The sequence below is a fragment of the Capra hircus genome, chromosome 16 (assembly GCF_001704415.2).
Source record: "Capra hircus breed San Clemente chromosome 16, ASM170441v1, whole genome shotgun sequence".
In the NCBI taxonomy this organism is placed as follows: domain Eukaryota; kingdom Metazoa; phylum Chordata; class Mammalia; order Artiodactyla; family Bovidae; genus Capra; species Capra hircus.
This window is the reverse complement of record NC_030823.1, coordinates 49,822,320-49,835,158: the sequence shown is the minus strand read 5'-3', so window position 1 is coordinate 49,835,158 and position 12,839 is coordinate 49,822,320. Positions and strand designations below refer to the sequence as shown.

At 61.2% G+C, this 12,839-nt stretch overlaps 3 non-coding genes across 3 annotated transcripts; all 3 read left to right on the top strand.

Annotated features, from left to right (window-relative positions):
* Positions 10,864–10,943, top strand: MIR200B (microRNA 200b). Its single transcript, NR_129640.1, has one exon. It is a non-coding gene; the product is annotated as a microRNA 200b (primary transcript).
* On the top strand, positions 11,490–11,577 carry MIR200A (microRNA 200a). Its single transcript, NR_129639.1, has one exon. It is a non-coding gene; the product is annotated as a microRNA 200a (primary transcript).
* MIR429 (microRNA 429) lies at positions 12,724–12,807 on the top strand. The gene has a single exon (NR_129751.1). It is a non-coding gene; the product is annotated as a microRNA 429 (primary transcript).

Genomic DNA, 12,839 nt, shown 5'->3' with positions numbered 1-12,839 from the left:
AGGGCCCCTGGCACGAAGCAGGGAGTGGAGAGGCGGCACTGACATCATCTGAGAACTGAGACTGGTGGCCTTGCAGAGCGTGATGCTGAGTCTGGGCTACAGGTTCCTAGAGATCCAGGGTGGGCGTGACCCAAGGAGGCCCCCAGAAGCCCAAGGGATTGCAGTGGGGGTAGGGGGAGGCCAGGTAGGAGAGGGCCTTGGGGGCTAGGGTGCCAGATTACCCTGGCCAGGGGCAGTCAGGCTGGTGATGGCCAGAGGTCTGAGGTGCCGTATAAAAGAGTAAAGATATTGATTTGAGGACGCAGAGGCTCCATGACTGTGACAAGGCATCTGGCACCCCCCCTTTCTGGGTGCAGATAAGGCCTGGGGCCTGGTCTGAGATCACAAAGGGGACTAGTGAGTGTTGGATGGCTGGCAATACAGCTGAGGCTGTGAGAGCCTCCCCCACCCCCACCTCCCACCCCTTACTGCACCAGCATCCTGCTCCAGGCCTTGCTGAATGGTGGCGAAATGGGGGCTCAGTGGATCTGCGCTGAGTGGGGGGACTATGGCCCTGTTTCAGAGGATTCCTTCAGGGCTGGCTGGGGAACAAGAGTGGAGGCTGGGGCTCCCCAGCCAGGCTGGCCTATGGATCTGAGGTCCCTGTTGCACCTCAGATGGTTTTTATTTCAGTTAGACCCTGGGGAGGGGCTGAGAGGCAAAGGCTACCCTCCTTTCTTGAGTGCTGGGTTTGGGGCTGATGCCCCTGGAAGCAGGCTCTTTGGGAGATGGAGACCTTGCAAATCTCTGACTTTGGCCAAAGGTGGAACCAGAGGGGCGGTAGGGCTGAGCATCTGGTCTCCTGGCACAAGGGTATGGCCCCAGGCCGGCACCCCACCAGACAGGCTGCCAGTGCAGATCCCCAGATCACTCCAGCCTCAGCACCAAGGCCCCTGCTGCCCCCAGGATCTTTGTGTCTTCCTGAGGGGCTGCCGAGTCACTGGACCTGCCCCGCCCCGTGAGTGCTGGACCCCAGGACAGGACAGGACAAGTGTGGGCCTTACATGGCAGGAGAGGGCAGGGTGTCCCAGCCAGGTTTCTGGTGTCAGCGTGAACTCTGGCCTGGGGGCTCCTGGGATCCCAAACTGTGGGGCTGTGAGGGAAGTGGGGTAGATGCCCCTTGCCATGTCCTCCAGGGGCTTCAGATGAGGCCCTAGCTCTGTGGACTGCTCTCCCAGGACAAAGACCCTGAGCCAGTCTTTGCTCAGAGCCTCTGGGCAGGGGGTGCAGGGGAGCCCAGAGGCAGCTGGCCCCATCAGGCTTCAAGTGTCCAGAGTTCCACCAGGAACGTTCAGACCAGACCAGACAAGAGGCCTCAGTGATCCCCAAGCTCTAGGCGCCCCACCAAGCCCAAGCACAGGACGGGGTGGGGGTGGAGGCCAGAGGGACCTGGAACACAGCCCCCCTCATGGCCTCAGATGGGAGCCAGAGGCCCCCGCCTCGGCTTCACCAATGCCTCTGTCCTCAGCTTCCCCTGGCATCTCCGCCCACAGCCACCTGCTCTGTCCCCTGATGCCCCCAGGACATCTGCCAGAGTTATTGTGGGACTCTTGCAGATATACTTAAATGAGCTTCTATCTGATAGTTTGAGACTGCAGAGCCGTCGCGAGTTCCCAGGCCCACAGCCAGTTTCCCCTGCTCTCAGGCCAGTGCTGCCAGTGCAGCATGTTTCCATGGGCTACCGTCCCACCTCACCCGGCTTCCTCATTTCCCACCCGGGACCCCACATGACATCAGCCATCATGTATGCCTGGGCTCCTCTGGCTGTGACAGGCCCCAGATCCCCCCTTGTTTCTGTGACCTTGACCTGTGCAGGAGATCTGGCCAGGTATGTGCCTGTCGTGTCCATCATGTGCCCCTCTGCTGGGCTTTGTCTAATGTTTTTCTCACACTTAGGCTAGGGCAGGGGCTTGGGAGGAGCCACCGGGCTGCTGCCCTGCTCATCACATCACACTGGGGCACCTGTTCTCACATCACCAGTGGGACCTTTTTTATTTCAAATATTTTGAACTCCACAGTTCTGGGTCCTCCCCAGCTACAGACCCCGACAGGGTCGACCCCTGCCCCTCCATCCCCACAACACCAGAACCCGACCCACGGGCTCTTAGAGATGGGCAGGGCCAGGGTACTGTGGTCTCTGGTAGCCTGGTTGGGCAGAGGCTCTGCAAGCAGAGTGACCAGCTGCCTACATGCTGAGCCCAGGAGCCCAGAGGGCGGACCTTTGGCCCTGGATTTGGCACCCTAGAGGCCACCAGGGGCCTCAATTTGTCTAAGAATGATGGACAGAGGGTTTCAGACTTCTGGCCCGGTGTTTTCTAGACACCATGACCAGGTGTGGGCCTCAGGGAGACGGGCTTGAGACAACATAGGTGCTTCTGGATCTCAGGCACGGGGTCAAGGTCAAGGCTGAGTCACGCTGCAGGAACACATTGCAGCACTGGCACAGCCTGCGGGTGTTGCCGCCAGGCCCTGCCTGAACAGTGGGGTCTGAGAGCATGGCCCAAGGCAGGAAGGCGGGGACGAAGCGGTCAGGACTCATCCAGGAGGGCCAGAGAGAAGTCCCAGCACTGGAGTAACCCCAGCCTGCCCATGGGCACCAGCAGGCCTTCAGGGCAGCATGTGGGGCCATGAGGGACCTGGAGTGATAGTTGCTGAGCTTTCTGGCTTGAACCCTTTGGCCCTGAGCTGGGGACAGCCAACAGGTCCTAGGTCCTTGGGCTAGGTGGGAGTAGCTGAGGCCGAAAGGAGTGGAAAGGTACATCAAAAGATGGAAGAAAGAGGGTCCCCTCTCAGTGCAGCAGTTGATTACGGCAGGGCCCAGCCTCCTGCGCTCACCTGTCAGCATGGTGGGAGGAAGCGGCCTCTGCTGGGAACACCTGGCCCCACGGATCAGGGACAGGAAGGCTTCGGAGAGCAGGTCCAGGGGTGCAGGCACTGCAGCCCCACCCCTACCCCAGCCTGGCCTTCCTGGGACGGGGTCTCCATGCTTCAGATAGCTCTGGGTGGGAGGAGGTGGCCGGGCCATGTCCCACGGGGCGCCCTGTTCCTGGACAGAACCTCCAAGTCCAGACCCAGACACTAGCACCTGCCCTACTGGACCAGCTACTAGACCTTTCTCCCAGTTCCTGGAGCCAAGCTGCCTGTCTTCCAAGGCAGTACCGGTTGCAGTGGCTGAAAGCAAAGTTAGCCACAGCCCCTCCCTAATCCAGGTCAACACTACTGACTTGGTGGAGGGCCAGGGAAGAGTGAGTGACAGAGCTTGCCCCCTCTGTGGAGGTGCTGACCCCAGGGACAGCTGCCCAAGTGGGCCCACACAGGGCTGCTTGGCGGCCCCCAGTATCTACCCACACCTGCCCCAGGTATTTGCTCTGCTGAGGTGAGGAGGTGAGTCAGAGGAGCTTGCAGAGAAGAAATGGCCCGTCCCAACCGGAAGTGCAGGGACTGGTAAGGCGACTCAGTAAGGTGTCCCCTGGGGAGCCCAGAGCTGGCTATAAGCTGAGAAAGGTCCCGTTCCCAAGTCCTAGGCTCAGGGGCTCCAGGGCCCTGCCCTTGCCCCAACACAGTCACAGTGGGAAGGCCATCCTTCGGCACCCGAGGTAGGACCCTCTTGGGCCTGGCTTCCAGGCTGAGACTGAGCCCTGGGGGGCGCAGGGAGCCTGCAGCCATCTGTGGCTGGCTGCCATGCAGGAAGCAGCCGCAGCCACAGCACAATGGCCCTTTGTCCTGCCTGCCCCGCCCCGTGAGGCCTCAGCCCCACAGAGAGGGCTGAGGGGCTGGGGGCCAGCTCACCACTAGCTCTGCCATTAGCCCGATTGTGTCCCCAAGCTGGGGAGGGGGGTTTGTCACCCCTCCCATGTCAGTCTTCCCAGTCCCTGAACAGCCTGTCTTGCTTGCCCTGCCCCCTCCTGCTGCCATGGCAACATCTGCACCCAGCAGGTAGGCTGGGCCAGAACCTTTGTCTGATGGCCACTGGTTTCTCCAGGGATCCCAGCACCCAGTTTAGCTGCTGCCCGCAGGCTGGGACAACATGAGCCTGGTGTGATATGGGGCAGCACCCTGCTGACCCTTCAGGGCCTGGCCACCTGGCTCTTGCTCTCCCCTTGGAGGAGGCCAGAGGCTCTGGGCCTGCCCAGGGCCCGCCCACCCTTACTCCCTGGATGTGTATCCTGGCCGGCGGGGAATTGCTGCCCTAGAGGGTCCAGGGCCTCTGCACAGGGAGGAGCCAACTGCTGCTCCACTAGGAGTGATGACCTCAGCTCAGGCCTTGAGGTGGCCATCAGCAGAGTTCAGAGGTGCCAGAGTGTTCTGGGACCCCCACCTGGCTAGGGTTGCCTGCAAACACTGTAGGGGCAACGGAAACATCTCAACTGAACTTTTGTTGAAAACTGAGGGATGATATGCGTGCAAACTTGCCAAGACCTCCTCGGTCCTCTTGCCAGCACAGGGCCCAGTCTCGGGTCATTTTTCCTTCTCAAGACTTGGGCAGAATAGGCAAGGAGAGCACTGAGCAGTCACTGCAAGGTCAAGGGTGGGCAGTCAGCCAGACCAGAATAGCTCTCTTCAAAATGATGCACTAGGGGATGTTCCAAGTGGTTTCACCATGGCGGGGGCAGGCCTGGCTCCTGGGCCACAGGAATAGCTGAGCTGCTTTCTGACCCTGGGCTAAAATCAGGCCTCAGTGGCACCACTGTGGCCAGCTAGGGTAGCCTCCATGGTAGGGGGTCGCCTTGCCCCAGGGCAGCTGCCCAGTAGAGCAGCTTCAGGAAACCATGTGAATGTGCCCAGGTGTCTCTGAGTCTACAGGAGCCTCTGAGTTGGCAGGAAAGGGTCCCTGCTTGGTAAGGACAGGATCAGAGGCAGGCCAGAAACTAAGAGGAGGTTTATTTCTGCCTCTTCTCAGACCAAGCGACCCTCAGATGCTCCCTTCCAGGGGCAGAGGCTCCTCCCATGACTGTCTCCCTTCCTAGACCCAACTCTGTGCTCCTTCCTGGCAGAACTGAGCAGGCCCTTGGTCCCCACCACATCCTGGCCCTCAGGGCTTAGCGGAGAGGCCCTCCCCGCTGGCAGGCAGCACCGGGGAGGGCAGGGTGTGAGACTGAGGAGGAGGTCAGTTCGAACAGCCCCTCCTCCCACTTCTGTCCACTGACAGTGCCTCAGTCTCCTCAAAAGATGGTACCCATGGGACATCTGTGTCCTGCCTCACCCCTACACAAACGCAGACACCTGAGTGGGCATCAGGGTGGGTGGGCATCCTGACAATCCCAAGGAGGGGCTGGAGCCCAAGGGTCGAGGATTAGAGGTCACCGCTGCTCCCAGGACTGCCTTCCAGACACCCCATATGAGGCCCAGGGGGCCAGACCAGCTCCAGGCCACTCCCCCTCCAGAGTCAGGGAGTGGAGTAGCCTGGGGTCTCCAGGTGGCAGTGAACTCAGAACCACACTCAAGGGGCCCATGGCAAATCTCTGGATCCCCCACCGTGACCCCACGATTGACTCTGGGGGCCATACCTTCCCCTGCATCCCCCAGGTGTGGGCACAGCACCCCTTGCAGTTATGCAGCTGCCAGGGAGCCCTCTCGGGGTGACCCAGTGATCTGGCCTCATCCATCCCTGGAGGACAGCCTCTGGGCCACAGAGCCCCTCCCGGGGTGGAGTAAGGCCAGGGCCAGCAGCCCAGGGACAGCCCTGTCACATGAGTTTCCAGCACGGCTGCTGGGTTCATTATGGAGAGTAGCTGGGCCTTTGGGATCTCTCTACTGTTGGGCTAATTACTGGAATCACTGTCCCTTCATTACAGGCCCTTCCCTGGGGGCACACAGCAAGCATGAAGTCCAGCTGGACTGGGGCCCTGTCTCTCCCACCCTGTGAACCCCAACACAAAACCTTGCACCCCAGTCTAGGGGTCTAAAACGTAGGCTCCAGGGGCTGCCAAGGCCTTGGTCACTAGGCAGACCCCCCACCCTTCTCAGCAGCCTGGCTCCCCTAGCATGTGGGCCAGTATGACATGTGGCCTGATCCGGGCCACCTGACCATAGAGGTGGGCTAGGGGCAAACAGGAGAAGGGTTTTGAGAGACCCACACAAAGCAGAACCTCCACTTCTGCCACAGCTGGGGGTGGGGGCCTGGAACAAAGTGGTCAGGTCCAGTCTCTGCCCTTGGTCAGTGGGAGGCCACCGCCCCAAGGGTCAGAGGCATCGCCGGAGCCACCTGGGGAAAAGCAGGGATGTGGAGCATGACCCCCCTCTGCTCCCTCCCTGGTTTGGCAAGGCAGCCCCAGCGCCTGGACAGGAGCTGCTGCCCGGCTGCCCTGGCCGCCGGCTCACACGCTCCAGTGCAGTCCCTGCCGAAGCTTCTTGCCCTGGTTTTTGTTCAACCTGGCCGGCGGGTGAGTTGGGCGAGGCGGGGGCAGGAATGTGTGCAGGCCCCGAGCCCGCCCGGCCGCTGCGTCACTCGCTGCCTCCCTCCCAGCCTATGGGAGCCCGGGGGACACACCTGTCGGCTGCCGGGAGTGGAGATTGGTCGGCCTGGAGCAGGCACCTGCGTGGGGAGGGGGGGGTGGCCCTACATGTAAGGCGAGCCGGGGCCTCGCTGCCTCTTCCCAGCCCTACCCGGCGCCGCCTCCATTGTTCCCAGTCGCTCTCAGAACTTCCCCCAAGGCCCAGCAAGCCGTCCACTGCACACGCGTGGACCTCGGGTTCCTTTGTGCGGAGCCTCCACCGAGGGCGGTGGGCCTCAGGTCTGCCCAGGAGGCAGGCAGCTCTCGGTCAGGCCGAAGCCAGACCTGGGTGCCGGGGCCACGGACCAGGGGCTGACAGGTACTCGGGGAGACTGGTGCCAAGGCGTCCCTGGCGTTCATGCAGAGGCCTGGTGGGTCCCAGATACCGGGGCCCAGCGAGGCTCAGGCTGTGGGCAGAGGCGGGAGGGGCTCCTACCCTACTCCTCCAGGCCCGGAACCTGTTGGGGCAGGTTGGTGCGGGAGGTGGAGGAGCTGGAGGCAGGCACCCTGGGCCGAGAGCCTCCCTCGGGGCCCTCACCAGCGACCTGGGGAGGACGGTGTGATGGTGGCGACAGCCGGTTGGCCACAGAGTCCAGTGGGGCCAGGACTCGGGGAAGGGTGGCCCTTCCTCTCTGAGGAGAAGGTGGGCCTCGGGGGTAGGGAGAGCAGGGTTGAGGGGCCTGGAGCCACCCCACAGCCCAGGGCGGTCAGCGTACACAGGCCAGGTGCAGGGGACCAGTACCGGGTGGTGGGGGTCTTCCCTCCCAACCAGAGGGCCACAAGACCTTCTGGAAAGCCCTTTGCTGAGTCGGCCACTGAAGTGCCGGTTCTGAGCTCTTTTCACCCAGAGCCGGTGCCAAGGAGGCCTGAGACGCCGGCAGCTCTAAGCCGTTTCTGGGTTTCTGGGCTTTGCTCCTGGGTAGAGCTGTTTTGCCAGTGGCCACACTGGGCTGGAGCCGGTCTGGCCCGGATTCGCTGCTGTTTCCTACCCGCCCCTGTCGGAGGTGCCAGTAGAGCCGGAACCACCTCAGAGGAGGTGCAGGCCGGCTTGCCAGTGTCGCGCTATGGGGTCAGGTCCAAAGTCTGTCCTAAAGATTCTCTACCTAAACTCAAAGTAGCACCCTCGGTTGCACCCCCACAAACACCCTGTCCAGCAGTGAGGCCACAGTGCCTCGGCCCCACACACTGGCCCTGAGCAAGCTGGCCTGAGAGCCTCCTTCACAGCCCAGGCATTGGCCTTCGTGGGAAGTCTTGAAGTTTAGGAAATGAAACGTTGACGTGACAGAGGTTAACCATCTCTGAGGCATAGTATAGAGTTCGCTGTTGCTGACGAATGAAACTTCTAGGGCAGAAGCACAGGCTGTTTAGTCCAACGGGAGAACTTTAGGCCCTTTTAGGCTGAGCATCTGTAAAAATAGGTCGGGTTGGTTTCGTTTTCTTTTTTTCCTAGTAACTCAGATGAAATGCTTCAAAGTTGGAGCCATTGGCAGCAGATTGAATTAGGCAAAATAAGTTTTGTATTCATGAAAATGGATGCAGTCTGCTGTGCATTTTCAGGCATGTTGGTCATCTGCAAATACCTTACTTGCAAAATCTGGTGGATTTAGGAGTAGGTAAAAGAGCCCACAGAAGCTGCTGGCCTCTTGAGGAGCCTGGTCTGTCCTCTGGTGTGGGGAGGGCACCCCAAAGGACTCAGGGGGGATGGCGGCCAGGCCTCAGACACACAGTTCCAGCCATACCTGCGTGCAGATGGGCCAGCTTCGGGCCACCCCCGCCCCAGCCTCCCTGCCCAGCTGGCTGATCCGGCCGCGCAGAGGGGTTGGGTTTCTGTGCTTTGTTCTCTGCGCGGCCTCACCATTGATTAAGGCCCGTCGGGCAGGTTAACCAGCCTGCTGGTTTTTCACGCTGGGATCGTGTTCCCCACCCCACCCTGTCCTGTGCAGGTGGGACCCGCCAGACTGGGCAGGCTGGGTGCCCTCCAGGTGGGCTATTTGCTCTGCAAACAGGAGATGCTCTGATTCCTAGATGTCCTCAGCTGAGCCGCATCGGAATGGTGACCCCACACCCAGGGACCACACGCTGGCTTCATTCCTACCAACTACTGGCCAAGAAAGCATCATTGGGGGCACTTGGAAGCAGGGAACATTTATTTTCACTTTTCATGTCAGCCAGTAAGACTCACCGGCCTGCACCAAGCCAGGTGCGCAGCAATCCAGGCCCTCGGCCCATATGAGAGCCACAGTGAGGCCCAGGCCAGGGCGTCAGTCTTTCCTTGTGGAATTCAGATTCTGAGTTTGCGAGGAGAGTGAGATTCTGTCCTGAGGCTCAGAAGGGAGCACTCTGCTGCCCACCAGCCCCCATCTCTGCCTCCTAGTGAAAATATAACAATGTGCTGGTAGGGAGCAGACAATGGGAGTAGCTCATCCATCCTATCGTAGGTGGGCTGGCCAGGGCCTGTGGGGTCACCCAGGCCCTCATTGGTCCCCTAGCAGGTTTGGCTGTGAGCAGCCAAGGGCACTGGAGGTCAGGCAGCGGAGGCACCTGGAATAAGTGATGGCTGCAAGGAGGGATGCTCGGCCCAGTTCCAGCCCCCAAGGCCTGACCACTGGGATTGGAGCTGAAATTTAACTCAGCTCTGAAGGTGAAGTCTAAATGGCTTCACTTAGCTCAGAAAAAAGTGAACTGACTTTACAGGTCTGAGGGATGGACAATGAAAGGCAAGGTTGGGGCCAGAAGGTTGAAGGCCTAGATCCTGGCCAAGGGCACCACTCTCTGAGCCTGGACACGGACACCTGGAGGGTCCAGGCACCTGTGAAGCCCCCTCCCTGTGTGTGTCCCCCAAAGGCAAAAGAAAGGCAAAGTGTTAGTCGCTCGGTTGTGTCCAGCTCTTTGTGACCCCATGGACTGTAGCCCACCAGGCTCCTCTGTCCATGGGATTCTCCAGGCAAGAATATTGGAGTGAGTAGTCATTCCTTTCTCCAGGGGATCTTCCTGACCCAGGGATCAAACTGGGTCTTCTGCATTGCAGGCGGATTCTTCACTGTCTGAGCCACCAGGAAAGCCCCATGTCCCTCAAGGCCAGGCCTAAATCTGGTCAGGCCCTCTGAGAAATGTCAGCCCTTCTGGAGCATGGAGCCAGAGAACCAGGTGAACCCAGCTGAGGCCGGGGACCAGGTGGATGCAGTCTTTGTTGTGGTCAGCCCAGGGTGGGGGGGATCAGCACAGAGCTCACGCCCTCTCCCTGCAAACTCTATGGGTAGAAGTTGCCAGAAAACTTCAGAAGCTGTTCTGGTCAGCTCTCCAGGCCAGTGTGTCGCCTGTGTGGTGACAGGAGACAGGACAGGACCCTTTGGAGCCTCAGAGCAGTGTGCTGGGGGGTCTCTCAGCTCCCTGCAGGGGTCCCACGTGCAGACCCTGAGCAGGGTGGGGCCCCAGAGCTGCCCACTTCCTCGACCCCCACCCTGAACAGACATCCTGGGGTGCCTTCAAGATTGGCTCAGTCCCCGCAGGTACGTGGGGGTTGTTGCCCTGTATTCTGTGTTTGGGGGCTACTGTTCCACGTGCTCTGGGCACACAAGCCACAGTGACTGCCAGGCAGTTTGGACAGGCTGCCCCTCCTGCACCCCTCCTGCAAGCCTGGCACCACCTCATCCTGGACCTCAGAGCCAGCAGTGGCCAGAACCCCAGGGCCATGCCACAGTAGGGTGCTGGTGACAGGCTGCTCAGTGAGTGGAGGGACCCCAGGCCCCGGAAACATCTGCTCTGCTCGGTGATGGGGCCTGAGGAGGGCCAGGTCTTGGGAGCCACCCTCCATCCTGGCCCCAATCTTCATCTGCGCTCTTGACAAAGGCAGGGGGAGGGGCATGGGAGATTGTGTTTGGGAGCCTCCGACACATGCTCATCCAGGACCCCCAGGGGCTGGACCTTTCCCTGGGATCACCTGGAAGGAGGGTCCTGCCCTGCTCCTGCCCCCTGAACTCCCTCTGCCTGTTGGCAGGACACCCTGATGCCCTAAGCTGCCCACCCCATGCCCAGAGCTGGTGGTCCCACTTGGCCAGCCAGGGCTGACTGGGCAGGGAGATCACCCTGTGGTCCTGGCCTCTGGGCACTTCCAGGCACTGCAGGCCCGCCTCCCCTGTGTGGGGCCCCCACAGATGGGACCACCTGGCGCTCTGGCCCCAGGGTACACACTTGCTCCAGCCCCGGCCATCCTGGCCCCTCCCCACTTCAGTGCATTAAGAAACCCTGTTGTACCTCAGGCTGCTGGGTGCCCTTTCATCGAGTCTCCTCTTGATCCCAGCTGGGCGGCCCCAAGACCCAATCCGGGGTGGCCATCGCCATCTTACTGGGCAGCATTGGATGGTGTCTGGTCTCTAATACTGCCTGGTAATGATGACGCTGGGGCCCTGCTCGCAGCAACGGGGCCGCCCTCCCGCAGCTTGGCCCACCCTACCCTCTCTGCCCAAGGCCCCACACCGCCACAGCCCCTGACACCCACAGTCAGCTGGCCCACGCAGTCCTGCCCAGTGGCTTCCAAATGCAGCTCCAAGGCAGAAAGTTGACCTGGGGCAGGCCCCTCCCCCAGGTCCAGACGTGTCTGTGCCCCTTCTGGGTCCCTAGAATCAAAGGCTTCCTGCAGCTGCACCGGGCCCGCCCCCAGTGATCAGCAGTGGGACAGGCGGGTGTCCGGGCCCTGCCCATGGCACCCAAGCAGGTGCTGCTGCCACCACATCTGCAGGTGTGGGTGGGACAGAGCACAACAAAGGCTTTGGGGAGTGAAGGCCCAGCTGAGCCCAGCTGGGTGGGCCACCCTGCAGACCAGCAACACCTCCAGCCTTGGCCCCGGGTCTTGGGAAAGTGAGGGACAGCAGGCAGGCCTCCCCACCTCCACTGGGCCCTGCCTGCAGGGGGTGAGGCACCCACATCCGTCCCACGTCCTCGGGCCGAGGCGCACCGGGGCCTCTGTGGACATCTTACCGGACAGTGCTGGATTTCTCAGCTCAACTCTAACACTGTCTGGTAACGATGTTCAAAGGTGACCCACCACCTGCCGGGAAGTGGCCCGAGGACACGTGGTCCTGAACTCCTGGACCCCAGAGCTGGGCTGAGACCTGGTCAACCAGGGGCAGGCAAACAGCCTGTCTCAACTCTGCAGGCCGGCCCAACCAGGGAGACTGCTGCCAAGTCCAGGTGCAGGGCCGGTTCTGCCACATTGAGGCCTTCGGGGCTCCCCAAGAAACCCAGGACACTTGGACCTGGGAAGGGCCACCAGCCCGCAGGGGGCCATAGGGAGTCCTGGCCTCTTGCCACACATAGGCTGTGGCTGAGCCTAGGTTCTTTTCACAGAGCAGCCAGCAGGCACATCAATGGCCACACAAGGAAATGGCCTTCTGGATGGTACAGAGCTGGCAGCCCTCACCTTCCCTTCCCAGCCTGGCCCATCTACCACACAGAGTCAGATGTCCACTACAGGTGTCCAGGGCCCTCAACACATCGCCACTATCCAGGCCCTGCCCTCAGAGGTCCCAGGCAGCTGGGGCTGTGAGCGGTGGCCTCTTGCTCCACAAAGGAGACCACACTCCCTCAGGCCCCTGGGGCCGCAGGGAGCACAGGATGCATCCGGGCGCCCAGTGCAGTGGACATTCCGTGCTGCTCTCCCCCCAACCCCCGCAGCCTCGTAGGCGAGACTGGGAACATTGTCCCAAACTGCTGAGGCCAGGATGGCCCTTTATTTTATCGTTCCGATCTGAAGCCAGGACACCCACCCCAGACCCACTCAGCACAGGCACTGTGGCAGCTCTTCTGCTCTGGACCCCAGTGGCTCTCGCAGGGGAGGAGGGTCTGCCCAGCCCTGCTGTTATTCATTAACTGGCTGAGAGCCGTTCAGGAAGCCGCAGGGTGCCACAGCCACCTTGACCTGGGATCCAGAGCAGGGAAGCCAGACTGCTCCCCAGCTGTGCTCTCAAACACGTGTGCCTGCAGAGCCACTCTGAAGACTTCAGGAAAGCTCTCCTCGGGGTGATCCTGGGCTGGGCCACCGGGCCTCCTGGGGCCGCTCCACAGACTAGGAGGCTCCAGGGGTCCTGCCATCCAGCTGAATCCTCCTGCTTTCTCAAGGTGCCACAGGGCCGGTAGTGGGCGAAGCCCAGCCCCTCCCAGAAGGGCCACCGGACGAGACTGCCTGCACCAAAGCCTGCCGATGGGCGTCTTACCAGACACGGTTAGATCTGGTCCTTCTGTCTAATACTGTCTGGTAATGCCGTCCATCCCCGGCCTCATCACCGCCACAGGAGGTCCCTCACCAAT